The following is a 13822-nucleotide window of genomic DNA, read 5'->3' as shown; positions in this document are numbered from 1 at the left end:
AGGATTAGTCCTGAGAGTAGAGCTCTCATGGATGGGATTAATGCTCTTATAAGAGAGATTCCACAGAGCTCTGTAGCCACTTCACCAAGTGATGACACAAGGAGAAGTCAGCAACCCTGAAGACAGCCTTCACCAGAATGTGACTGTCCTGGCTCCTTGATCTTTGACTTTCAGCCACCAGAACTGTAAGAAATCAATTTCTGTCTGTGACCTTTGGTTATAGTGTTCGAATGGACTAAGAGACCTGCCATTTTCAAATGGGTGCTTGACTGGCAACTTTATTTTCCTTTCAGTTGGCCAAGCTATGTAATGGTGAGCTGAAATCTGCAGAGGGCCCTGTTTTCTGAGATACGTGTGTTGTGTTCAGTTGCTGAGTCATGTCTGACTCTTTGCGATCCCATGAACTGCAGCGTGCGAGGCTTCCCTGTCCATCACCAACTCCTGGTGCTTGCTCACACTCATGTGCGTAGAGTTGGTGATGCCATCCAACCATCTCATTCTCTGTCGTCCCCTTCTCCTCCTGCCTCAATCTCAATGCTGGGAACAGCGTCAGAGTCTTTTCCAATGAGTCGGTTCTTCACATTGGTTGGCCAAAGTATTGGAGCATCAGCTTCAGCTTCAGCATCAGTCCCTCCAGTGAATAGTCAGGGTTGACTTCCTTTAGGATTGACTGGTTTGATCTCCTTACAGTCCAAGGGACTCTCAAGAGTCTTCTCCAACACCACAATTCCTCAGATATAAAATGCTGCAATTTAAAACATAGAGTAACTCAGACCCTGAATCTTTTAAAACTATGGATTATGCTTGAAAATTAAATGGTTACATGACATTTTGTTATTCTATGTAATTCCATTTACATGAATGTCTAGAATAGGCAAAAACTAATTTATTTTGGTGGAAAGTAGACCTGTGACTTCTTGATGGATTGTCACACAATGGACACACGTGCAAAGAAGAATTAGCATAGCAGACCTGAGACTCTGCTCTTTAGCAAGCCCTGCCTGCAAGTTTGACTTCTGACTGGCTTCTGGGGATTTACATTTTGGGAGGGTTCCCAGTCCTCTCTGATAACAATAGTTCTCGGGACTAAACTGTTTATGCAAATAATTGGTTGATTCTGAACATCTTTGTGTGTGTGTGTGTGTGTTTTTAAATGCTTATTTATTTCTGTTTATTTCTTTTGGCTGTGCTGGGTCCTTGTTGCTGCGCTCAGGCTTTGTCTAGTTGTGTGAGCAGGCTTCTCGTTGCAGTGGCTTCTCTTACTGTGCAGCACGGGCTCTAGGCACGAGGGCTTCAGCAGTTGTGGGCTGTGGGCTTAGTTGCTTCGTAGCATGTGAAACCTTCCTGGGCCAGGGATCAAAACTGCGTCCCCTGCATTGGCAGGTGGATTCTTAACCACTGGACCACCAGGGAAGCCTGAACACCTGCTTGCTTGCTTGCTTTTTTCTTTCTCTGAAATGTTCATATGTGCTTGATAGGTTGTGCCTATATGATGACCCCCAATGAAAACCATGGGTGCTGAGTCTCCAGGGAGCCCCCTTGGTGGACAGCCTTTCACATGTGTCCTCACAACTTGCTCTGGTGGTGGTGGGGAGGGGGGTGGGGGGAAGTACATCTTGTGTGACTCCACTGATGGAAAACCCTTGAAACCTCTCACCAGGTTTCCCCTGGTCCCCACTATGCTCACCTTTCCCCCTTGCTGATTTTGCTTTTAACTATATGCTGAGTCCTAGCATCTTCCTGGCAAATCACTAAACTGGGGGTGACGGAGTTGGGGGAGAGTGGTCTTTGTGGCCCTTGGCAAGGCAAGAAAGAAATTTTAATCTTCATAGGCATATTGTTCATATGTGTATTTATTTGTAAAACTGAATAATACACTTAAAGTCTGTACATCGTGACCAAGAGAAGAGAAAATAATCAAAATAAAAATTTAATTTAGAAGTTAATCTCTAATTCCATGGTGCTCCACCAAAGAAAGTACTGTGATAGCATGACCAAAAGGTCAGTGCAAGAATTATGAAGACAAATGATTGTGTCATCTGTAAAGAAAACAGCCCCAGAGGAGCCATCTGCAGTTTTTCAACCCAACAAACCCGTGAAAGTGATAGAATTCTAGTGATCCTGATGGACTAGTTCACTGGGCTGTATGGTTATTTAGAGAGGCACTTACTTGGCATAATTTCTTCAGTTGCTAAGCCATGTCCGACTCTTTGCGACCCCATGGACTGCAGCATGCCAGGCTTCCCTATCCTTCACTATCTCCCAGAATTTGCTCAGACTCATGTCCATTGAGTCAGTGATGCCATCCAACCATCTCATTTTCTGTCACCCCCTTCTTCTCTTGCCCTTAATCTTCATTACATTTTTTTTCTAATTTTATTTTATTTGAATAAAGGTCATTTTCTTTTTTTTTTAAAGTCGGACCCATAAGAGGGGTTAAGAGTTAAAAGATGTGGCCTGATTTAATTTAGACCTTCCATTTCAGTTTCCCAGCTACCAGATCATGGCCCTTTTATGATTTCTCAGCATAGTCTCCTGGCATGCCAGTCTTTCCACTGAACAGGAACTTGGTATCACATAAGGAGCTGTTTAGCTTTACTATTAATATGCGAAATGAAATAAAAAATCAGGGGATATTCTAGGATAGGTTGTATCAGAGTATAGTGGGAAAAATGGTCATATCATCAACAAAAAAACAAGTCTTTGCTGTAGCAATTCTCAGAGATGTTAATATGAAATATTACCATTCAAGAGAGATAAAGAATGTGGTGTTTACCAAACCTTATTTATCAATAAAACACCTAAGAAATATTCTCAAGTATAGAGTTATGTGGGGCTCTTTATGGATTATTTTTCTTGAGGAAGAGATAACATATTCCTAAGGGGAGAAATAATTGGCCTTATTTCTGACTTTATTAAAACTCAAAGCCTAAAATAGTGTATATCTGAATAAAAAGTTACACACTGAATTTAACAGCTACATGATCAAATTAGTATGCAAAATGTGGTGTATTTTTGTACATTAGAAGATTACAAAATGAAGTTAGCATTAACTTTTAAAAGTAAAGCAAGACAGTTGACAGCCTACATTAAAACACGAAGTAGTTTTGCCAAATATTGAAATGAATCCGCCACAGGTATACATGTGTTCCCCATCCTGAACCCTCCTCCCTCCTCCCTCCCCATACCATCCCTCTGGGTCATCCCAGTGCACCAGCCCCAAGCATCCAGTATCGTGCATCGAACCTGGACTGGCGACTCGTTTCATACATGATATTATACATGCTTCATTTCGATATTTGGCAAAACTAACACAATATTGTAAAGTCTAAAAATAAAATAAAATTAAAAAAAATTTAAAAAAAAAATAAATAAAGCCAAACAAGCAGTCAAAGAAAAAACAACAACAACAAAAAAAACCATGAAGTAGATTTCTCATTTCACTGACTTGTGTGAGATTTGGCAGTGAAGGATAGAGGTGGGCTCTGTTAGTGTCTAAAACCTTCTTCTCATTGGTATGTATGGTTTAATGAGGAATTTGCAGGTGTCAGACGGGTTAGCAATAAGGAAATCTTATCCTGCTGTGTTTGCTTAATTAGGGTTGGTAGATCCAGATGTTATCCATGGGTATGTAAGAAGTTTCACACAACACTGAGAACATGAATTTTACAGCATTTCTTGGCTGATGTCTTTAATTTAAGCCATTTCCCATAATATCTCTCTCTGCCCCAAATTATTATGCAGAACATTATATTTCAGTATTTTACCAAACAGAAATCTCTAGAACCCAATAATTTTGTATAAATATACAGAAAAAAATTATTGCTCTAAACACCAGCTCACCATCCACTTTAGCAATGTATGTTAGAAAGAAGACTCATAAAATTTCAGAGTTGGGGTTGCATATTAGAGAGGCAGAATAAATAAAGAGGAAAAATAATTTTTATTTCTCAGAAAGCATCAAAAGTCAGTAGGAAATGACAGTCTTGATTAGAAATGTAAGAACCTAGTGGTGTCCTGCAAAGTAAAGGCTATAAACTACATGCTTTAACATCGTATTTTTAAAGTCTAAGGAACTTATGTGATCCCATGATAAAAGGAAATGGGCCACATTACTTTTATGATGCAGTGTACATTAGAGCACGGTAATATCACAAATCTATTTTAATAATCATGTTCATGTACTCCTTAAAATTTCAAAGATGTGTAGGTTTTATATTTTATTACTACCTTTAACTTCTGAAAGATAAGTTTACATAAATTTTCATCCTGGTAAGAGCTATGGATTTTCCAGGGATTTGTAGAATGATTAGTTTAGTGACTTTTAATCATTGTGAAAGGAGGAGGTGATGTGTAAAATAACCAAAATATATCGATTTGGAGTTACAAAAACCCATGCAATCTATAATATGTAGGTATCACCCTCTTCACTCAATTTGCTCATTCTTTATAGAAACATGCTGCTGCCTGTGTGACCTAGACATCAGCCTCACCTTGAAGGCACTGAAATTCTTGGAGCTGCTGATCCCACCATTTTGTCTATGACATGCTTAACTCCATTTAATAATTATGCCTTGAGAAGTGATTATGTAATTTAGTGATTATGGAAACTAAGATATCTTAATGATGAGACAGGTGATGAATGGTTTTGGGGGACAGACTCATTGTACAACTGCCAAGTTTATAACTACCCATAGACAGGCACAAATTCTTGACTTGATAGTCATCATTTTCTTTTTCAAGCAATGAAATGTGCAATATACTTCTGCAGTTGGTCAGACATAAATCGGAACCCTGAATGAGAAGGCAGACACAACCTCTTTGGATGAAAATCAGGTTGCATTGTCTTTCATTATTTGTGGGAGAGACTCGACCCATCATTTCATTTATTTGGTAAGACGCAGTGATATCTCTTCCTAGAATAGCCTGTCTGCTACTTGGTGAAAACAGCTATACTACCCGCTAGAAAGTACTGGTGAATTCACAAGATTCCAGTTCCCCAATTACTAAATCAGAACTCTATTCTGCCTAAGTGGGACCCATGATGCATGTCAATTTAGTCAGAGCATACTAGCCTAAATGAGGGAAACAGCATTCAGAATTACCTCATAGCATATTAATTAGGTATGCCATGTGGTTACAGACATATTAAAGCTTTAAAAAATGATGTAATTAGATAAAGTGTGTTTGTGTCTAAACAAGAGTTTAAGACAATAAATACACCAGTCCTTCTAATGTCAGAGAATTGGATTATTATGCTCGTGCTCAGTCACTCAGTTGTGTCCAACTCTTTGCGACCCCATGGACTGTAGCCCACCAGGCTTCTCTGTTCATGGAATTCTCCAGGCAAGAATACTGGAGTGGGTTGCCATTTCCTCCTCCAGAGGATCTTCCTGACCAGGGATGAAACCCATGTGTCCTGCATTGGCAGGTAGATTCTTACTACTGAGCCACCTGGGAAACCCTAAATTAGATTATACTGGTGGTAAAACATCTTTATTCAAAATGTATGTAGCTTTCTTCATCAGGCAGAGTGATGCACTGAAATGTCCACAAAAGTGTCACTGCACATACAACCTTGGAGGTAACTTACAGACTTTTCAAGAGCTAACTCGTCTGTAAGGTGCATTTTTCTTCGTGTTCACATAATTACAAACGTATACTTTAAGGTGGGCTTCCCAGGTGGCACTAGTGATAAAGAACCCACCTGCCAATGCAGGAGACGAAGGAGATGTGGGTTCCATCCCTGGATCAGGAAGACCCCCTGGACGAGGGCACTGCAATCCACTCCAGTATTCTCGCCTGGAGAATCCCTTGGATGGAGGAGCCTGGTGGACTATAACTCATAAGGTCACAAAGAGTCAGGGAGGACTGAAGTGACTTAGCATACTTTAAGATAAAGGACTTTTGACACCAAGTTTTGATGATCAGTTTGACCATTTTCCTCCACAACTACATTGTGAATAATTTGAGAGAAAGACTGAAATTTGTTTTTTAAATTTCAGCAACCAACACTGTTCCCAGTCCACTGAAGGTGGCAAATAAATGTAAACAGCAAAATGGAAAGAGGGATGGCTAATGATAAAAGGGTCAATTGTCAAGAGCAATCATAAATATTTAAGCACCTAGTAATATTTCTATGTGACAATTTCAGAGTACCAATGAGATGAAGAACAGATTTGTTGGTTATAAGCAATACCACCAGTTTTAAGAAAACAAAACTCTTAAAATTTGGTTTGACTCTGAATTTTTATTACTTTTTATATGAAATAATTTTTGCTTTTATTATTAGCTCCTTTTCTTATTAGCTTTAGCTCTTCTAAATATTTTCATTATTCTAGTGTACAAATGAACAAAGAAATGAACAAATAAAATATTCCCAAATGCTCTAGTTTTACACAGCAGTATAATAGGACACAAAGTATTGATTCTGGATGTAAAGAAAACAATTCCTGTATTCTCCAAAATGATTCTTATGCAGAGCTTTTTGCACTTGTTACTCCATCATTATTCCAGATGGATCCTCTATTAAGACATTCAAACTCAATTGGTCACAGGGAAGAACAGTACTCCTAATTCTTGAAGTCGTTGCCAATCACTATTAACCAAAATTTCAGCTGAGAAAAATCATAATTAAGATGAATGGACTGAAATGCATCTAATACTCTAGATGATTTAAAGTACAATTCTGTATTAAACCAGGTAAAAAAAGGAGTAATAGGATGATACTGAATTTCTTGTGTCTCATACAAAGAAACACACACCCACACACATATCCACACAGGCAAGTGCACATACTCAGATTTATTTTTACTGAGTTAACATCGAGTGTAAAACTATATGTTTGTGCTATATTTTTATGCACTTTATAATTGACTCCAGCCTGAGGATATTTTTAAGGACAGGGCTCGCTAATTAAACCAACTTTTTGCTGTTGTCGCTGCTACTGTATTTAAGGCATAGTTCTAGGCATGTGTTGGTGTGGGTCAGTCGCTAAGTCATGTTCGACTCTTGCAAACCCATGGGCTGCAGCATGTCAGGCTTCGCTGTTCTTCATTATCTCTTGGAGTTTGCTCAAACTCATGTCCATTGAATCGGTAATACCATCCAACCATCTCATCCTCTGTTGCCCCCTTCTCCTCCTGCCCTCAATCTTTCCCAGCATCAGGATCTTTTTCAATGAGTTGACTCTTCACATTAGGTGGCCAAAGTATTGGAGTTTCAGCATCAGTCCTTTCCAATGAATATTCAAGGTTGATTTCCTCTAGGATTGATTGGTTTGATGTCCTTGCTGGCTAAGGGACTCTCAAGAGTCTTCTCCAGCACCATAATTGAAAGCCTAAATTCTTTGGTGCTCAGCCTTCTTTATGCTCCAACTTTCACATCTGTACTTGACTACTGGGAAAACCATAGCTTTGACTATATGGACCTTTGTCGGCACAGTGATGTCTTTGCTTTTTAATACACTGTCTAGGTTTGCCATTGCTTTTCTTCCAAGGAGCAAGGATCTTTTAATTTCATGGCTGCAGTCACCTTCCACAGTGATCTTGGAGGGCTTTCTTGGATGGCTCAGATGGTGTAGAATCTGCCTGCAATGCGGGAAACCCGGGTTCAGTCCAGGGTGGGGAAGATCTCCTGGAGAAGAGAATGGCTACCCATTCCAGTTTTCTTACCTGGAGAATTCCATGGATATAGGAAACTGGTGGGTCCATGGGTTGGACCCAAGAATTTAGACATGTAGTAAAGAAACACAAACTGGAATCAAGATTGCTGGGAAAAATATCAATAACCTCAGGTATGCAGATGACACCACCTTTATGGCAGAAAGTAAAGAACAGAAGAGCCTCTGATGCAAGTGAAAGAGGAGAGTGAAAAAGTTGGCTTAAAGCTCAACATTCAGAAAACGAAGATCATGGCATCTGGTCCCATCACTTCATGGCAAATAGTTGGGGAAACAGTGGAAACAGTGGCTGACTTTATTTTGGGGGGCTCCAAAATCACTGCAGATGGTGACTACAGCCATGAAATTAAAAGACGCTTACTCCTTGGCAGGAAGCTGAGTGCCAAAGAATTGATGCTTTTGAACTGTGGTGTTGGAGAAGACTCTTGAGAGTCCCTTTTACTGCAAGGAGATCCAACCAGTCCATCCTAAAGGAGATCAGTCCTGGGTGTTCATTGGAAAGATTGATGTTGAAGCTGAAACTCCAATATTTTGGCCACCTGATGCGAAGAGCTGACTCATTGGAAAAGACCCTGATGCTGGGAAAGATTGAGGGCAGGAGGAGAAGGGGACAACAGAGGATGAGATGGTTGGATGGCATCACCGACTCCATGGACATGCGTTTGGGTAGACTCTGGCAGTTGGTGATGGATAGGGAGGCCTGGAGTGCTTCGGTTTATGGGGTCGAAAAGAGTTGGACACGATTGAGCGACTGAACTGAACTGAACTGAATCATCAATAATTAAGACAAAGTCCACCTCCCACAGACACATGTTCTTTTATCAATCCATGTGTTTGAAGAAAGAACCCTAGTTTTAGTAAACATATCATAGATTGTTCAAATTGATACAATTTTGACAGTTAAGTGGGACATGTTAGTAACGGGATTGTGATGTTCACTGGGATGTAAAATTGCATTGTGTGTGTGAGCTAAATTACTTCAATTGTGTGAGACTCTTTAGAACTCTGTGGACCTTAACCCACAGGCTACTTTGTCCATGGGATTCTCCAGGCCAGAATATTGGAGTGGGTAGCTGTTTCCCTTTTCCAGGGGATCTTCCCCCCCAGGGATTGAACCTGTGTCTCTTGCATGTCCTGCCATGGCAGGTAGGAAAAGATTACCACTAGCACCACCTGGGAAGTCCAATATTGCATTACCTTTGCTGCTGCTGCTGCTAAGTCGCTTCAGTCGTGTCCGATTCTGTGCGACCCCATGGACTGAAGCCTACCAGGCTTTTCCGCCCATGGGATTCTCCAGGCAAGAACACTGGAGTGGGTTGCCATTTCCTTCTCCAATGCATGAAAGTGGAAAGTGAAAGTGAAGTAGCTCAGTCGTGTCTGATTCTCAGCGACCCCATGGACTGCAGCCTACCAGGCTCCTCCATCCATGGGATTTTCTGGGCAACAGTACTTGAGTAGGGTGCCATTGCCAGCAATCTTAAATGGTGGACAAGTGGGTCTTGGGTCAGATTGCTTCAATTAATAACTCTGTTCCACTTAGTAGCTGTTATACCATGAGCAAGTTATAAACATCAATCAATTCTCGATTTTCTCACATAAAATGGGAACAAGATAATACCTAATCTTAGATTTACAAAGATTAAAAGAAATGGCTACATGTAACATGGAATGATACTTGGGCCTTGTTAAGTGTTCCAAGATTGTTAGCTGTGGTTATCTAAGTAGAAAGCACAATTTTATTCACAAGCAATATTTATTTGTTTTGGATTTTGTTCTAAAAGGTATATGAATTTTGCTATAGCCATATTTGATATAAGTTCATCTGTCCTTCTTTAAAAAATTTGTTTTCTTTATCATGCTCATAAAAATGGAATAAAACCTAAATAATTTGATCACTGCTACATTTTGTTCCCTGATTAACATTTTATAATAGGACATATCTGATGAATAGGTATTTTTTGTCTTTGCATAATATTTTTATATAGCTATAGGAAGCATTTCATTGTACAAAAAGCTAATTCTGTAATTATGTTTTATTATATATTTGATTAGTTACCACATGTTCTCTTAGTATTCATTAATATTTTCAGTTCAGTTTAGTCGCTCAGTCGTGTCCGACTCTTTGCGACCCCATGAACCGCAGCACGCCAGGCCTCCCTGTCCATCACCAACTCCCGGAGCTTGCTCAAACTCATGTCCACTGAGTCGGTGATGCCATCCAACCATCTCATCCTCTGTCGTCCCCTTCTCCTCCTGCCCCCAATCCCTCCCAGCATCAGGGTCTTTTCAAATGAGAGCTCTTCACATCAGGTGGCCAAAGTATTGGAGTTTCAGCTTCAACATCAGTCCTTCCAATGCACACCCAGGACTGATCTCCTTTAGGATGGAGTGGTTGGATCTCCTTGCAGTCCAAGGGACTTCAAGAGTCTTCTCCAACACCACAGTTCAAAAGCAACAATTCTTCGGCGCTCAGCTTTCTTTATAGTCCAACTCTCACATCCATACATGACCACTGGAAAAACCATAGCCTTGATTAGACGGATCTTTATTGACAAAGTAATGTCTCTGCTTTTTAATACACTGTCTAGGTTGGTCATAACTTTCCTTCCAAGGAGTATGTGTCTCTTAATTTCATGGCTGCAATCACCATCTGCAGTGATTTTGGAGCCCAGAAAAATAAAGTCAGCCACTGTTTCCACTGTTTCCCCATCTATCTGCCATGAAGTGATGGGACTGGATGCCATGATCTTAGTTTTCTGAATGTTGAGCTTTAAGCCAACTTTTTCACTCTCCTCTTTCACTTTCATTAATATTTTAAGTAATTGTAATTTTTAAGTACTCAAAGTGTTGTTACGATGCAGATAACAAAAGCTCTGTCTTTTTCCTCATCTCACCCAGAATTTCTGCTATTCATTCAAATGCTATTCTAGGAGAGGCTTTACTACAAATACATGTGTTGTTTCCACCAGAATGTCAGTTTCATAACTGAAGAGCCTTTGCCTCTTGTCCATGGCCATTTCCATATGTTATAGAAGAATACTTGGTATCCAGGAGAAACTGAATAAAATGTAAGTGCACTGAATAAATCGGTAGTTCAGTTTTCTTTGTCTTTCATTTCCCTAAGCAATGTGTTATTCCCAATCCTTCCTTCTGTGAAGCACAGTTTCTTATACAATATGGAGAGTTAAACACTATTGGTATATTCAAAAATATATGTAAAGGACCACAAGATGTTTCCAGATAATAAACATACACAACTGACATAATAAGTTTGTACTGTATATGCAACTTATATAACAAGTTTCAAATTCTGTTAATATCTATCTCATTCTCCATGATAGCTTTACCAACAATGCAACCAAATCAACTCTCCTTGATCACAAAAGACAGCCAACTCTAATTACCCAAGATAATGAGATATGAGAGTAGAATGAATTGAAATTCACAAGTAATTCCCTAGTCATATTTTAGTCAGTATATTAAATGTCTCTACCTCCTAACCTTTAACTAGAACTGCTGGCAAGCGAAGAAATGTCCCCACCTTTCCAAGCACCTCTGTCCTCAAGGGGCTGAGAAAGTATGAAATGTTTAAATGGCAAACAGGAGGGAGAGGTGCAACAAGCACACCACCAATGCACAGAAAATCCATAAATAATTAAATATGCAATTTTGAGTGAAAAATTATATCTTAAGATTATTTACAACTACATTGTATTTCCATTAGTGTGCTACAGAATGTAGCTTGTCTGTATCATTTAATTCTTTAACACTTATTCTTTATTCTCTACTCACATCATACATATTTTGGAAAAAGAATATAAAAATATAAGAAGACAGTCAGTACATATATACATATATATATATACATATATCTCTTACCTTCTTCACTATAGTATATATTTATTTAACGAATTTACTATGTGACATGATAAGGTGAAAATAAATGCTAAATAGATAGTAAATATATATATATAATATATGTATATTAGTAGATTAAGTGCTAAGTAGATGCCCTCTGTTTCATAAACACTAAACAGAATGATGAACAAGAGCTGACATTTATGTTACTAAGTGATAAGCTTCCCTGTGTTCACTCCTTCTGCCTTTTTCACATGAATGAGCTGGTATTGCAGATGCCGAGAGCAATATCACACGGATGCTACTGAAAGGCCTTTATGATCAGTAATATGTGCCTTTTGGGATGAATGGAGGTGGGCTTTTTACTGCTCTGCCTGAAGCATTGGATCAGTGTCTGGAATAGAATAGAATGAATGAATGTAACAAGGGAGAAATGTTTAAATGTACTTTAAAATACAGTACAGTATGCAAAATAAGAGAATTACATACACATTTAGAGTGGAAACAGTGACTACTGTTATCTTTAAGGGGAGTTAGGAAAAATCTTGCACAACAGATGATATTGAACAACATTGTTAAGGAATAATGAAATATGTCAGCCAAAAATTTGTGGATTCAATATTCCAATAAATGGGGTTTCATATACATGAAAATTACAGAAACATTAAATAATAAAGCATGTTTTCCCCTTATTAATGACACAAAGCCTCTGGACATCTCTAGAATACAGGTTTGAGGATTATAATGATTTTGTTAGTTGGGCTTGAACTCAGAATAGGTTCCTTTTAATTGGTTTGTTTGGTTTTGTTTCTGTTTTCAGGCTGGAGAGCCACAATCTTAACTGCTCACTCCCTCACACCTTTTTTTCCTTCTAAAACTCGTTTAGTTGCTTTTCTTCATTTACACCGTTGTGCTTTACAACATCTCCTTTCTGTTTTATATTAATAATTCTGTCAGTAATGTCTTTTACAGTTAAGTAGATTTGAATTTGCTGTCAGTTCTTTGAAAAAATATTTTTTACTTACTCTTTGCTTGGGGAATGTTCTTTTTTTTTCTTTTCTTTTTTTACAAAACTACTCCTGGTAACCATAGTTTCTATGTTAACGCATACTTGGGAATATTTGTCTTTTGCCATATACTTTAAGATATCTAGCCTCAATTTTGGAGAAGGCAATGGCACCCCACTCCAGTCCTCTTGCCTGGAAAATCCCATGGACGGAGGAGCCTGGTAGGCTGCAGTCCATGCGGTCGCTAAGAGTTGGACATGACTGAGCAACTTCGCTTTCACTTTTCACTGTCATGCATTGGAGAAGGAAATGGCAACCCACTCCAGTGTTCTTGCCTGGAGAATCCCAGGGACAGGGGAACCTGGTAAGAGGCCATCTGTGGGGTCGCACAGAATCGGACACGACTGAAGCGACTTAGCAGCAGCAGCCTCAATTTAAAGATATAGAAAATTCATGAAACTTAACACTTTTTGAAAACTATAGCCACTATAAGTACCCTATTTCTTTGTACTGTTGTGTGATTAGTGCAGAGAAGCCTGGGGTCAGTCTGATTTTTATCCTTTTGCCTATTTTTAACTTTCATTTGTTTTTATTTTATTGTCTGGAGATTCATAATGATTTTTGTTTTACTTTTTAAGTTTGGTAAATATCATACAAGGTGTGACTGTTGTCCATAGGTTTGGTGACCAATATTGAAGCATCTTTCTATCTGTAGAGTTAATGTTGTTGCCGTTTAGTCACTAAGTTGTGTCCAGCTCTTTTTGTGACCCCATGGACTGTAGCCCGCCAGGCTCCTCTGTCCACGGGACTTCCCAGGCAAGAGGACTGGAGTGGGTTGACTTCTTTAATTTTTTTTTTCTGACACTTTCTTTGAATTGTATATTTTTTGGTTTTGTTTGTTTTGTTTAAAGGATATCAGTTAAGTATATATTGAATGTTTTCTTTGTGCATTCTGCTGCATTTCTCTCATTTTCTTTTTTTTTTTACAGATAGCTCCATTTTATTTTTTTTTTTTTTTTTTTTTTTTTTTTTAGTTTCCCTGCCATGTCTTTTTTAAACTGATGTACCCATTCTTGTCACTGCTTCCAAAGTGGCCAAAAGTTTTCTGATGGCTTTATACTTCGATTACTTCTTTTTCCCTCAGCTTTGTCTGCTTATTTTAAAATCCCCTTACATTGTTTTATAATTTCCTACTTGAGCTTTCATTTTGAACTCTACTCACAGAGGTCATTTTTATTATATTTTTTTGACTCCACAAGGAACTGATTAATCACTC

This window comes from Bos mutus, chromosome 20 (genome assembly GCF_027580195.1).
Source record: "Bos mutus isolate GX-2022 chromosome 20, NWIPB_WYAK_1.1, whole genome shotgun sequence".
Lineage (NCBI taxonomy): Eukaryota > Metazoa > Chordata > Mammalia > Artiodactyla > Bovidae > Bos > Bos mutus.
The sequence above is the reverse complement of the archived record's forward strand: the minus strand, read 5'-3'. Positions refer to the sequence as shown.